Source organism: Schistocerca americana, chromosome 6 (assembly GCF_021461395.2).
Source record: "Schistocerca americana isolate TAMUIC-IGC-003095 chromosome 6, iqSchAmer2.1, whole genome shotgun sequence".
Taxonomy (NCBI): Eukaryota; Metazoa; Arthropoda; class Insecta; order Orthoptera; family Acrididae; genus Schistocerca; species Schistocerca americana.
Window position 1 is genome coordinate 288,269,503 of NC_060124.1, and position 7,577 is coordinate 288,277,079.

The window sequence follows — 7,577 nt, forward strand, 5'->3', positions numbered from 1 at the left end:
AGGCGCAACGTGGGTTAGGTTAAGGCGCAACGTGGGTTAGGTTAAGGCGCAACGTGGGTTAGGTTAAGGCGCAACGTGGGTTAGGTTAAGGCGCAACGTGGGTTAGGTTAAGGCGCAACGTGGGTTAGGTTAAGGCGCAACGTGGGTTAGGTTAAGGCGCAATATAGGTTAGGTTAAGGCGCAATATAGGTTAGGTTAAGGCGCAATATGGGCTAGGTTAAGGCACAATATGGGTTAGGTTAAGGTACAATATGGGTTAGGTTAAGGTACAATATGGGTTAGGTTAAGGCACAATATGGGTTAGGTTAAGGTACAATATGGGTTAGGTTAAGGCACAATATGGGTTAGGTTAAGGCACAATATGGGTTAGGTTAAGGCACAATATGGGTTAGGTTAAGGCACAATATGGGTTAGGTTAAGGCACAATATGGGTTAGGTTAAGGCACAATATGGGTTAGGTTAAGGCGCAACATGGGTTAGGTTAAGGCGCAACATGGGTTAGGTTAAGGCGCAACATGGGTTAGGTTAAGGCGCAACATGGGTTAGGTTAAGGCGCAACATGGGTTAGGTTAAGGCACAACATGGGTTAGGTTAAGGCGCAACATGGGTTAGGTTAAGGCGCAACATGGGTTAGGTTAAGGCGCAACATGGGTTAGGTTAAGGCACAACATGGGTTAGGTTAAGGCACAACATGGGTTAGGTTAAGGCACAACATGGGTTAGGTTAAGGCACAACATGGGTTAGGTTAAGGCGCAATATGGGTTAGGTTAAGGCGCAATATGGGTTAGGTTAAGGCGCAATATGGGTTAGGTTAAGGCGCAATATGGGTTAGGTTAAGGCGCAATATGGGTTAGGTTAAGGCGCAATATGGGTTAGGTTAAGGCGCAATATGGGTTAGGTTAAGGCGCAATATGGGTTAGGTTAAGGCACAATATGGGTTAGGTTAAGGCACAATATGGGTTAGGTTAAGGCACAATATGGGTTAGGTTAAGGCACAATATGGGTTAGGTTAAGGTACACATTGTTGCCAGGAACGGTGTTTTGGGGAGGGGGCGGCGGCCGGTTTGTTGATTGTGATTATAGTAAGTGGATGCCTGCGGCATCATCTGATTTGCCACGTCAGGGTGCACCTTTGGCTCATGACAGGCGGCGCTCTGATTCCATGCTTGTGGCAGACCTGTTTCTTTCATTCCTGCCATTCTCCCCCCTGCGGGTTCGGGGGTAAGAATAGGCCCGCGGTATTCCTGCCTGTCGTAAGAGGCGACTAAAAGGAGTCTCAAACGTTTCGGCCTTATGTGATGGTCCCCTCTCGGGTTTGACCTCCATCTATCTAAATTATTCCGAAGAGCGAGCCAATTGGGGAAGGGCACCTTACATGGTGCACTGTATCCTTCGTGCATTTCGACCTATAGCCGTCTTCCTCGTCGTTGCAATGGTGTCCCGCTCGTTTTCGATCTCTTGGGCGATTACCACGCTGCACTCTGCAGTGTTTCTTTTAACTGTGACGACGACCTTGGCCATTTTTGCACCTAAGATCCAGCACGGTAGCCAGTCCGTTGTGGTGGGGTCGCCATGTACCCTCTTGGTTGTAGCCCCCTGACAACACAGGGATCGCTCTACTGATGCCTGCGCCGTTCACTCCCCACGTATGCCAAGGAGTAGATGCCCATCTCCCTGGGGCATCAGGACTCCCGGCAATGGCCATCCTGCCAGGTGGTCTTTGCTGTGGCTGGGTGGCGCCCGTGGGGAGGGCCCTTGGTCGGAGTAGGTGGCATCAGGGCGGATGACCCGCAATGAAGCGTGGTACATCATCTGTCGCTGGCGGCCAGCCGTCAGCAGTCTCTAAGCGTTCGAGAGCCCATTTTAAAGGTAATGTTTATGACCCCAAATCGTTCCCCTCCCTCGCCACACCATGGGAGGAACGACAGGCATTGCGTGACACTGAGACGTATTCGCCCAGATATCTTGTCTGTACCAGAGCTGATGGGGAATCTTTTCTATCCGTGAAGCCGCAGTTCTTTGTAGAGCATTTAGAGGACAAGTTCGGGGAGGTGGAGGGCTTGTCCAAGATGCGGTCTGGATCGGTGTTGATAAAAACGGCATCCTCTGCCCAGTCACGGAGGTTGCTCAATTGTGACAAGTTGGGGGATGTTTCCGTTAGCATCACGCCGCATAAGAGTCTGAACATGGTCCAGGGTATTATATTCCACCGGGATCTTCTTCTGCAGTCCGACGATGAATTACGCGCCAACCTCGAACGACGAGGTGTTCACTTCGTCCGGCGCGTCCATCGGGGTCCGAGGGATAATCAGGTCGCCACCGGTGCCTTCATCTTGGCCTTTGAGGGTGATGTCTTACCCGAAAAGGTTAAGGTGATGGTTTATCGTTGTGATGTGAAACCATATATCCCTCCTCCGATGCGGTGTTTTAAATGCTGGAAGTTCGGGCACATGTCATCTCGCTGTACTTCCAGCATGACGTGTCGGGATTGCGGACGTCCTTCGCATCCCGATACTCCATGTGCCCCGCCTCCTATCTGTGTTAACTGCGGAGAACACCATTCCCCCTGCTCGCCGGACTGTAGGATATTGCAGAAAGAACGGAAGATAATGGAATATAAGACCTTGGACCGGCTGACCTACCCCGAGGCTAGACGGAAATATGAGAGGCTCCATCCTGTGGCAATGCCGTCGACCTACGCCGCTGCTGCAACGACGGTTCTCCCGTCATCACGAATCGGCCCTAAGATCGGTCAGCATCCACCGGCCCCCTTGCTTGTGGGGGGCACTTCACACCCTGTTGCTCCTGCTCCCTCTTCTTCAGGAGCAACACCCTCCCAACCTTCGGGGACATCAGCTCCCCCTTCCCAGCCGGAGAAGCGTAAGACTTCTTCGGCTGCTCTCGCCAGGAAGGGATCCCTTGGGGACCTCCCTTCGCAAGTTCCGACCAGTGGCAAGGCGGACGCCCGCAAGTGGTTGAAACAACCGCCAGTCCCTGGTCGTCGGGCCTCGCGGTCGTCGTCTGTCCCAGAGACTGACCCAGTGAAGCCCATGCAGCCTGAAGAGCCGAAGGCACAGCGTGATAAGCAGAAAAGGAAGAAAGTCCCCAAGACCAACGGTAATGCGGTGGCACCGATCCCGCCGCTCCCTACAAGCTCTGCCTCTGAGGACGAGGTGGAGATTCTGGCGTCCGCTGAGGACCTCGCTCTTGCCGGTCCCGCGGACGCAATGGATGGCATTTGCACGGATGCTCCATCGGAGGCAGCAGGTGCCCCAGTGGCGTAATCTGCCTTCCCAGTCCCGTCACGCCTTTCCCAGCCATGGACAACACCATCCTCCAGTGGAACTGCAGCGGTTTCTTCCACCATCTAGCTGAGCTCCGCCAACTTATCAGCCGTCATCCTTTCCTTTGCATTGCTCTGCAGGAAACTTGGTTTCCAGCAATGCGAACCCCCGCCCTCCGTGGCTATCGGGGTTATTATAAGAACCGAGCAGCTTATGAAAGGGTGTCTGGTGGCGTCTGCATATATGTCCTTCACACTCTGCACAGCGAGTCTGTCCCTCTCCAGACGCCTCTAGAGGCTGTCGCTGTACGCGTGTGGACGCCACAGGCTGTTACCGTCTGCAGTCTTTACATTCCACCGGATGGTGATGTCTCGCAGCATGTCCTGGCTGCACTGGTCGCCCAATTGCCGCCACCTTTCTTGCTATTGGGCGACTTCAACGCTCATAACCCCCTGTGGGGTGGGTCAGTGGCAACAGGTCGAGGCGCCATCGTTGAGCATTTATTGTCGCAGCTCGATCTCTCGCTGTTAAATGATGGTGCCTTCACACACTTCAGTGTGGCGCATGGCACCTACTCCGCCATTGACCTTTCCATCTGTAGCCATAGCCTCTTACCGTCTGTCCAATGGAGTGTGCATGACGACCTGTGTGGTAGTGACCATTTTCCGATCTTTTTGTCACTACCACAGCGCCACTCTTCTGGGCGCCCTAGCAGATGGGCTATGAATAAGGCTGACTGGGACTTGTTCTCCTCCACTGCCGCTTTTGAGCCTCTCTCTACCGCTGACATTGATGCGGTGGTTCAATTGGTCACCACCGGCATCGTTACTGCCGCCGAATCTGCCATTCCCCATTCCTGTGGGTCCCCTCGGCGGAAGGCTGTGCCTTGGTGGTCGCCTGAGATCGCTGAAGCGATTAAAGATCGCCGGCGGGCGCTCCAGCGTCACAAGCGACACCCCTCCCTCGACCACCTTATCGCCTTCAAACGGCTGCGTGCGCGGGCCCGCCTCCTTATCCGCCAAGGCAAGAAGGAGTGCTGGGAGCGGTATGTGTCCACAATTGGCCTCCATGTCTCTCCATCGCAGGTCTGGGCCAAGATTCGACGCGTCTACGGCTATCGGCCACCTGTCAGCGTCCCTGCGCTCTCACTGAATGGAGCAGTTTGTACTGACTCCGACGTCATTGCAAATCGCTTAGCAGAGCATTTTGCTTTGAGTTCCGCTTCTGCGAATTACCCCCAGGCCTTCCGCTCCATTAAAGAGCGGATGGAACGTCGGAGCCTTTCGTTTCGCACCAACCACCCAGAATCTTACAATGCTCCATTCAGTGAGTGGGAATTTCGCAGTGCCCTCGCTGCTTGCCCTGATACCGCTCCTGGGCCAGATGGCATCCACTGTCAAATGCTGAAACATCTTTCAGTGGACTGCCAGCGGCGCCTTCTCGATCTTTACAACCGTCTTTGGGTCGAGGGGGAGTTTCCGTCGCAATGGCGGGAAGGCATTGTCATCCCCGTTTTGAAACCTGGAAAGACCCCTCTGGAGGTGGACAGCTACCGTCCCATTAGCCTCACCAACGTTATGTGCAAGCTTCTCGAACGGATGGTGAGCCGGCGCTTGCATTGGGTACTGGAGTCTCGGGGCCTTCTGGCTCCGTCTCAGGGTGGGTTCCGTAAAGGCCGCTCCGCCACCGACAATCTGGTGAGCCTGGAGACTGCCATCCGTACTGCCTTTGCCCGCCGTCAGCACCTGGTCGCTGTCTTTTTCGACATGCGGAAGGCGTACGATACGACATGGCGTCATCACATTCTTTCTACGCTTCATGGATGGGGTCTTCGGGGTCCTCTGCCGATTTTTATCCGCAATTTTCTGTTGTGTCGTACCTTCCGCGTGCAAGTCGCGGCCTCGTATAGTTCCTCCCACGTCCAGGAGAACGGTGTGCCACAGGGCTCTGTTTTAAGTGTCTGTCTGTTTTTAATAGCCATTAACGGGCTTGCTGCGGCCGTGGGAAATTCTGTCTCCGCTTCCCTGTATGCTGACGACTTCTGCCTTTATTACAGCTCTACTGGCATTGCAGCTGTTGAACGTCAGCTACAGGGCGCTATCCGTAAGGCGCAGTCTTGGGCTGTAGCGCATGGCTTTCAGTTTTCGGCAGCCAAGACCTGCGTTATGCATTTCTGCCGGCGCCGAACAGTCCATCCTGAGCCGCGGCTTTATCTTGCCGACGAACTCCTTGCTGTGGTGGAGACCCACAGGTTTTTGGGGGTGGTTTTCGATGCCCGGTTGACTTGGCTGCCTCATATCCGGCAGCTCAAACAGACGTGTTGGCGGCATCTCAATGCACTCCGGTGTTTGAGCCACACCCGCTGGGGAGCCGACCGCTCTACCCTGCTACGGCTCTACCAGGCGTTAATTCAGTCCCGTCTGGATTATGGGTGCCTGGCATATGGCTCAGCCTCCCCGTCTGCGTTGCGGGTGCTGGACCCAATTCTCCACAGCGGGATACGCCTTGCCACTGGTGCTTTCCGCACCAGCCCTGTGGACAGCTTACTCGTGGAGGCAGGTGTCCCTCCCCTGCGGTTCCGACGCCAACGTTTGCTGGCCGCTTATGCTGCCCATGTTCTCAGCTCGCCCGGGCATCCAAATTATCGTCTCCTGTTCCCGCGATCGGTCGTCCATCTGCCAGATGGTCGGCCCCGGTCTGGTTGTACAATAGCGGTCCGCGTCAAGGAGCTTCTCTCTGGGCTTCAGGTTTTCACTGTTCCACCTACTTTCCGGGCTACTTTGCATACACCCCCATGGTGTGTTCGTCGCCCTTGCCTTCGGCTGGACCTGGCACAGGGCCCGAAGGACTCAGTCCCTCCAGAGGCCTTCCGCCGCCGCTTTTATTCTATCCTGGCCACGTATCAGGGCTCTGGTGTTGTCTACACTGACGGTTCGATGGTTGCTGGTCGTGTCGGGTATGCGTTCACTCTAGGGGACCGTTCCGAACAACGTTCCTTGCAGGATGGCTGCAGCGTTTACACTGCTGAATTGGTCGCCATCTTTCGTGCCCTAGAGTATATCCGCTCCTGCTCAGGTGAGTCCTTCGTTATCTGTAGCGATTCCCTGAGCGGTTTACGAGCTCTCGACCAGTGTTTCCCTCGTTCTCGTCTGGTGATGGCTATCCACGAGTCTCTGCATACTCTTGCCTGTTGCGGCCGCTCTGTGGTCTTTGTGTGGACCCCCGGTCATGTCGGTATCCCGGGTAACGAACATGTTGACCGCCTGGCGAAAGAGGCCACCAGCAAGCCATCTCTGGACCTTGGCCTCCCAGAGACTGATTTGCGGGCAGTCTTCCGCCGCAAAATCTTGGCGCTATGGGACGAGGAATGGCGCGAACTGCCATTGTCCAATAAACTCCGTGCTGTCAAGGAGACGACGGCTGTGTGGCGGTCATCCCTGCGAGCCACTCGCAGGGAATCGGTAGTTCTTTGCCGGCTCCGCATTGGCCACTCCCGGCTGACACACAGTTATTTACTGCGCCGGGAGGACCCTCCTGTATGTCGCTGCGGGGCGGCTTTGACAGTGGCCCACATTCTGTTGGCCTGCCCCCTTTTAGCTGTGGTCAGGCAGACATTTGCGCTGCCTGATACGCTCACTGCCCTTTTAACAGACGACTCCACTATGGCTGACTTAGTTTTACGTTTTATTCGGGCAGGGGGATTTTATCATTTAATCTGAGTGTTTCTGTTTTATTTTTGTTTTGTGTCGACTCTGGCCTTTGGCCTATGATTTTACACTGATTTTTTAATGTGTTTCTAAGTGGTTGGCTTTTCCTTTTTTATTTGTATGGTCGGCCAACCACCGTTTATCTCTATGTGGTTTTCGTTCGTTTCGTTTTGTCTTGTCTTTGTCTCAGTCTCTCCTGTTCTGTATCGTCTGTGATCTCTTCTGTTCCTCGTTTTTGTTCTCTGTGGGTGTTCTATGTCTTTGGAAAAAGGGACCGATGACCATGGCAGTCTGGTCCCTTTAATCCCCCATACCAACCAACCAACCAACCTGCCATTCTTTGTGTGCTGTGACAGAAGGCAGTATTGTGATGTTGGGTGCACCCCTGTGTAGGACATGTGTGGGTGTTGGTGGCTTAGCTGAGCAATGGTGGTTGTCGGAAGGGTGGGATATTCTGTTTTCCGAGTGGACCTCCCGGTCTGGTTATGATAGTGTGGATTGTCTAATGTGGCGGAGAGGATGCACTGGGTGTTGTTCCATGCTGGTGCTTACATATTGTCTGTGTGCCTGTTACAGGCAGAGTGTA